This window comes from Spermophilus citellus, assembly GCF_964194105.1.
Source record: "Spermophilus citellus genome assembly, chromosome: 9".
NCBI classification, from domain to species: Eukaryota; Metazoa; Chordata; class Mammalia; order Rodentia; family Sciuridae; genus Spermophilus; species Spermophilus citellus.
In genome coordinates this window covers 111,284,361-111,291,952 of record NC_138191.1, presented here as the reverse complement: position 1 = coordinate 111,291,952, position 7,592 = coordinate 111,284,361, and positions in this window count along the sequence as shown.

Below are 7,592 nucleotides of genomic sequence, written 5' to 3'. Positions count from 1 at the left end.
GCCCACACAGACTCCTGGATCTGTAGCAGAAAGTGCAGGGAAGGATGAGGGCGGCTGAGAAACCTGGAGAGGCTGTGCTTCCCTTGTGAATCCATGGTGGGGCCTGCAGCTCGGGTAGAGTGCCTATATGTGCAAGGCCAGGGCACCATGGTTCCCAGCACTGCACACGTGAAATGCGCCTAAGTCCAATGAGGAGACTTGGGAGACTGGAAGCAGCTGCTTGGTTCAAGTCCTGTCCCAGCTGGGTCAACTCTCCCTATCCAACTGTCTGCTTCACGTGTTCATGTGAGGGATCACCTTGGTGCCCACCAGTAGTGCATCCTGGAGCCCTCAGTTCTTGCAGGCTGGTATAGGGGCTGGTCCAGAACAGAGCTAAGGATCCAGCTCCTAGGCAGGGGTCTGCTGTATTTGAGGATAAGAGAAAGGTGGGAAGGAAGCCCTTTCCTCTCCAGTCTGTCACCTGATGGCCACGCGCAGATCATAAGAGTTAATGAAACCATGGTGCCCGGAGGCTGTTGGGCAGCCCCCCCTGCCCTGAATCAGCCTGACTCATTTACAGCTTTCTCCCAGTTACCCCAAAGGCTTCTCTCTGAGGTGACGAATGTGGGGGGTTGGTTTCGGGTTTCATGTTTTCACATTACTGAGTGGAAAAAAAAACCAGCTTCTACAGCAGAAACAACTTGTCCCAAGAGCTCTGAAAATTCCCCCATCTTTTCTCCTCAGCTGCTCAGAAACATAGACCAGAGACGGAGGGGTTAAGAGGAGGGGCGACAGCCAAGCTGAGAGGTGTTAGGGACAGCCCCTTTGGAGGTGGCAACACCTGCCTTCCTGCTTTACTGCAGGCAGGGGAGGACCTTCGCAGAGACTCTACCCTGGGGTCTTCAGTGCCCAGTGCCGGATTGCCAGGGTGAGGGGCAGTCAGCTCAGAGTGGGAGGGGCCAGGGTAGAAAGGGATCATCTATCTCCCTTCCCTAGTTAATTTGGTCCCAGGAGGTCGGGGACAAGTGTCCCTCTAAAAAAGGGCTCTTTAGGTGGAATGGTAGGTGGAAAAATACAGGGTCCATCTGGCACGTGGAGGCTGGGGGGTGGCACCCCTCCTGTTACTGGTAGCATTATACACCACCCCCTGCCAGGGGCAGATGGCCTCCATGGCAGATGGAGACTAGGCCAGTAGTGGCTGGATAGGCTCTCCGGTCTCAGCCTGGCCTTTCTGGCTAATAAGACAACCAGAGGGGCAGTGGCACTGCTGCGCGCGCGCGCGCGCGCGCGCGTGTGTGTGTGTGTGTGTGTGTGTGTGTGTGTGTGTGTGTGCGCGTGTGTGTGTGTGTGTGTGTGTGTGTGTGTGTGTAAGAGAGGGAACCCTGGCCTTGTTGGGCCATTCTGGGGGAGAAGGAAAGAGCAGACCCCAGATGGAGCCAGTGGATCTCTTCTCTGGGACACATTCAAGTTTGCTGTGGAGGGGTGGCAGGTGCTCAGAGGCCTGACACTGCCCACCTGCCTGGGCTCCTGCTGCTGCCCTGGTTAGTTCTCAAGTGAAGGAGAAGGTCCCTGGGGTGGGAGACTCCACTGCAGCTGGAACCTGGCCTGCTTGATGCAGACCCCCCGCCAGGTCCCCAGAGCTCAGGGCCTGGGCAGCAGCTCCTCCCAGAGGACGCCCGTTTATTATGCGCTCCTGCCCCTCGCTGCTCAAGCAGGCAGCGGCCTTCATTAGCCAAGGAGCTGGGGTCTGTTTTGGCTGCCTCATCAGCATCAGTGAACTGCGTCCCTGCGAGATTTGATACAATTTAATTAACCTAATTAAAAGCTCTGATTGCAGAGATGATTGGGGTAGCGCCAGCAGCGACTGCATATTTATAATGAGCTGCAAGGTGTGGGACCGCAGCCAAACGCCACGCATCCTAATGAGCGGGAGCCGGGAGCCAGGGAGCGGGAGAGGGAACGTTTATTTTTGGCAACAATGCCCAGTTCCTCTCTGCCAGGGAGTCAGAGACCCAGGGAGCAGAGACAGACCTGCCCACCGCACTCTTCCGCACAAGGTGGAAGCAGAGGTGTGTGCTTTCCACACGTTCTTGGGCCTTTGGACCCTACATGGACCCAGGGTCTGTGTCTTTGTAGAGTGGGGGCCGGGACCCCAGCAACCCACGTTTTCTGCCTCTCTCCATCTCTGGGAGCCAGGGGCACCTTCAGAGCCATGAGTCTTCCTGGTCTGAGGAAGCAGGGCCCAGCAGAACCACCTCATTTCCAGGCCTCAGGATCCTTGGGCCGTTCTCTCAAACTTGCCGAAGAACCATCAGAGGCTGAAAAGAGTGAGGCTGAAGGGGGTTGAGGGGAAGTCAGAAGAGGGGACCGATTGTCCAAGAGTCCCAGGTGAGGATCCTGAGCCTGGGTGATTGAAGACACAGCAGAGACAAGTCCCCACTCATCCCGGAGCCAGGGTCCTACACCTCCACCTCCTGGGTCTCTCCAGAGGACCCTGCCCAGAGAGGACCAGCTCCCCTGGACTCCTCTCGGCTCCCACTGCTTCTGTCTGGGGAATCTTGGTTTGTCTGACTCAGCGCTTCCGCTGTAAATCACATCTAATAATAACGAGAGTGAGAGCTGAGGCAGAGAGGCTGTGGGTGAAGGGACATCAGTGAGAAGGGGTGTGCTGCCCAGGTGGCAAGCGGGAGGAGTATCTGGGGTGGCAGGAGTGGGGGCTGGGCTCTGGAAGCCACCGTCAGAGGCCTTCGGGGGAGCAGTGGGGAGCAGCCCTCGGTGGCTCCTGTTCTTGCTCTGGAGCTTGTGTAGGTCATGAGCTCAGTCAGGCTGGCCCAGCCCCCCCCCCCCCCCCCCGCCCGTGCTTTGAGCATCGCCAGGACAAGATGAGATTTGTCCCCAGCCCACCTTGCAGAGTTGCAGCTGTTTAGCTCCCTTATCAATCTTCTCTGTGGGTTTAATCATCTCTCTGTCATCCTGCTGGGGCAGCCCTCCCCTTTCTGGAGCCCCCAGAGGGGCTGGAGCTTCTCAGCCCCGGCTTTCCTCCAATCCCCCTCCCCCAGACAGCCGCCTCTCCCCACCTGACTCCCTTGTAGGAGACAGAGGGTGGGCCAGGGTGGCTTTGCCCCAGGTCCTGGAGGTAGGGCTGGGGCAAGGAGACGTCCTTATTTCTGCAAGATAGAAGTAGAACCTGTCCTAGCTGGTCCCCATTTCATTCCATTCCAGGGGCTAGAGGTTGGCCATGAGGGTCTTTGGCCCAAATCTGGGAGACTCTTGTGTAACACCCTCCTGCCAGCCCCTTTGATGTGTGTCCAGTTATCCAGCCTTGGCCTCCTTCCCTGGGTGGATCCTGTGGATCTCAGGGGCCTGTGGGTAGGACCACAAACCCACAGCTTTTTGAGCATCTTGGGAAAAAGTGTGCCCAGGAGTCAATGGGGCCTGTGTTGCTGTCCAGGCTGGGAGCCAGGGCCCAAGGGACTCTGGGGCCCCTCCCAGTGCTGACGTGCAAGATGACCTTCAGGGTTACACTTCGGCCTTCTCTGCTACACCCTCTTTCCTCCCAGAGCATCTGGGGAATGGGTAGGGAGGGGATGGCATGGTGGCATATGTACCTCTTGGAGACCATAAAAAAGAGGATCCTTCCTCTCCTGCTCCCCTTCCCTCCCAGGTCTTCTCAGAGCCAAGAGAAGGTCATAGCTTCCCATTTCTCAGAAGGGAATGTAAAGTCCCAAAGAGGATTGGGATCCAAGTGAGTATCACTCAGTTTGTCCTCAAAGTGAGGGCTGAGGGACTGGCCCAGAGGAGGTGACCAAAGTTCTGGAGGGTCATGAACTAGCCCTGGGCTGGAGGGGCTCACTGGGTGCAGCACAAGGCTGGACTCTGAAAGACAATGGGGTGTTGATGAGTCTTTGGTCCTGGTCTCACATGACCTGACCAGGGCTGTGGGTGGACTGCACGTGGCTGAGCCGCCTGAGCTGACCTTTGGTGGCTGGTGAGGGAAGAGAGGAAGCCATGAAGTCTCCTGCCCACTCAGTGTCCGGGCACCCTGCCACCCCACCCCAGGAACTGCCCTCTGGGCGCTCACACTCTCTCTTCTGCCTACCTTCTCCTTTTGGTCTTTCCTTTCCCTTTCTCTTTGCTCTGCCATGTGTGAGAGAGTGCATATTGGTGTGAGGGTGTGCGTATTGGTGTGTGATTGTGCGTATTGGTGTGTGATTTTGCGTGTCTGTGTGAATGTGAGAAGCGAGTCATGCAGAGGATGAAAGAGAGAAGAAATCCCTCTCCCGGGTTCCTCTCAATCAGGGATGAAGACTTAGTTACTTCCGTCGTGGGGACGATACCATGGATGAAGCCAAGTGTATGTCTCCATGTGCATGTGCTCATGTGGGGGGCAACGCCCTCTGCGCTGCCTTGTCCTTTGACCTGTGTCCTCCTTGGGTGACTTCTGTGGTCAGCATCTTAGATGCCTGGGCTGCAGCCAGCTCTGTGACTTTCAAAGTGATGGAGCTGAAGCACCAGTTTCTTTTTAAAAATTTTTTATATGGTGCTGAGGATTGAACCCAGGGCCTGGCACATGCCAGGTGAATGCTCTACCACAACCCGAGCCATATTCTATGTTTTATTTCTCCTGTGCTGCAGATCAAACCCAGGGCCTGGTGTGTGCTAGACAAGCACTCTGTCACTGAACTACATCCCCAGTCCTAGACTGTCACTTTCAAAAGGAAAAAGGAAAGCTTCGGGGCGGGGTGATGGTGGTTGTATAATTATCATAATCTATGAATTAATTAAAAATGACCATTTAGTGGGGAAGCAAGGTGCTCATGTGTGAGCGTGTGCACACATGTGCGGAATTATACATAGACAAGGGTACACAGAGAAGTGGGGATATAATCATGGACATACCTATATTTTAAATAAAATTATTTTTATTTTTTAGTACTGGGGATTGAACCTGGGGCGCTTTACCACTGAGCTGCAAGCCCAGTCCTTTTTATTTTTTATTTTGAGACAGGGACTCACTAAGTAGATGAGGATGACCTCAAACTTGCAATCCTCCTGCCTCAGCTTCTCAAATTGCTGGGGTTACAGGTGTGCACCATGCATCCAGCTCCCACTTTACCTGTCTTTCTTCCTCCTCCCTCATCAAGACACTTAGCCTAAAGTCCCTGGGGGGTTGAGGTACAGGACCTTGAATATGGACAAGATAGTACAAAAGACTTGATGCGGCAATTTGGAAGGAAATCCACAACCTGCCTTCTTCACATATCATTGCAAATATCATGTGAAGGCTTTATTTTTTCCCTTTTTTGTGGTACCCAGGGCTTTGCACATGTTAACTACATCTCCATCCCCACCTTTAAAATTTTTTTTTGTAGTTGCAGATGGACAGCATGCCTTTATTTGTTTATTTTTATGTGGTGCTGGGGATCGAACCCAGTGCCTCACACATGATAGGCAAGCACTCTGCCATGAGCCCCAGCCCTCCAGCCCTTTTTAAAATTTTCTTTTGAGACAGGATCTCACCAAGTTGCAGAGGCTGGCCTCAAACTTTCATTCTTCCTGTCTCAGCCTCAGTTGTTGGGATTACGGGCCTACACCACTGTGTCCAGCTTTGTGAATTTTTTTTTCTTCCCCCCACCCCTATGTGAAGTTTTATTGATGAACCTTCTTTTGCTGGGAGCCCTATCCAATTTTTCCACTAGGACCCCCTGCACATTCTGTCATGTCGCTGAGAGTATGTGGAGGAAACAAAATTCCTAGACTTTAGTTTGGGGGTGGGATTCCCGGACATCAGCATGGGGAGAACTCTGAGTGAGAACAGCAAACACAGGTACCCCTCCACGTGCTCTCAGGACTTCTCCTGGATGAACAGCTTCAGGGAGTTTGACTTCATTGAACATGGACCACAGTAGGATGGTAGAGGTTGGCAGGGCATTTCCTCCAGTCTTGACAGGATTCTGAGATGCCTATTTTTGGAGTCTAAGGCAGATGTTCTCTTCCAATGAAGAGACTGTTTGGTGTCTGCTCTCTCAGAGGGATGGGACAGGTCCCCTCCCCCTGCTCCCCACAGCTGAGCAGAGCCATACATCACCAAGGGGCTGGGGATCCCTAGATGTATTGCCCTAATACGTCGCTATAGCAACCCCACTCTAATCCTGCATTATTCTAATGTGGTCCCCTCCCCACTGTGATGTATAGCTTGGGTCTCAGAGCTGCGAGCCCCCTTCTCTGAGAGTCTGTTCCAAGTACCCCGGGGATGGGGGGTTAGAGGCTGGCTTAGCTTCCTGGGATCCCATCCTGATCTCCCCATCCTATGGATGGGATCTTTGCCAGGCTGGGTGTGGAGGTGGGGTCTGGTCCATCAGCTTACCCTCCTGCGTACCCAGGGAGGGGAAGCTGCAGGTCATGTGTCCCTGGCCCTGGCACACGCGTGCCTGACGCACCAACCCACGCCAGCCTGCCTGGCCTGGGGACCTGAGGCCTTGGGGTTGGGGGCCAGGGCAGGACAATGGTTGCATTCCGGCTGGTTGCCACAGGCCCCCATTGTTTCTGTGGACACTGCCTGCTTGAGGGCTGCCATTCTGGCCCTCACCCCTCATGGGGCGTAGGATGCTTCCTAGACCACTCCCTTGGGGATCATAGAGGGGTGATTCATGGGGTGACCAGGGCATAGCAGGCCCCAGCTGTGCCCAGATTCTGGGAGGTGGGAGGGGGAGGCGACTGAGGGTTGTTTGTGTCAGGGGAGGGGGTGTTGAATAGCCAGAGGACTCGGGGCCCTGAACGCCAACCACGTCATCTCTTACCCTTCCTTGTGTGTGGGCTGGTCAGAGAGGCCCTATTGTCAGAGGAGCAGGCCCACCCAGGCTGGAAGGCTAACAAGAACTTCAAAACTGGGAAGACCCAAAGACCACCCTTCACATGGCATTGGTGGGGAAATTGAGATCAGGGCAATGGCAGGGATGCTGTAAGTCACACATCCAGGTATTGACAGGTCTGGGACCAGATTATTGCTTTATATCTCCTTAGTGCTGTGATGCTGCTGTTGTTTCTGATAGAAAATAGAGTCCTGGCTAGGTGCAGTGGCCCAAGCCTATATTCCCAGTGGTTTGGGAGGCTGAGGCAGGAGGATCTCAAGTTCAAGGCCAGCCTCAGCAACTCAGTGAGACCCTGTCTCTGAATAAAATACAAAATAGGGCTGGGGATGTGGCTCAGTGGTCGAGTGCCCCTGAGTTAAATACGAAGAAGGAGGAGGAGGAGGAGGAGGAGGAGGAGGAGGAGGAGGAGAGGAGGAGGAGGAAAACAATAGAGTTCTAGGGGTGTTCTTCAGTCATGGCAGAAGTTATATTTGTGAGTTCCTTTCTCTCCCCTACTTCCTTTAAAATCTTTCTAGTTTAGGTCGACACATGGCATCCCTGCAATAAGCAATGAGGAGAGTCCTAAGGTCATGAGAGGCCATATGGACTTAGACCTTCTCTGGGGGCCTGAAAAAAATGATTGGGGCATGGGGGTTTCTAGCACTCTGACCCACGAGATTCACAGACACTACAATAGACTTCATTGTTTTCTTCCAAACACTTTTGCACGTGGGCACTCACATACCTACCTTACATGACCAA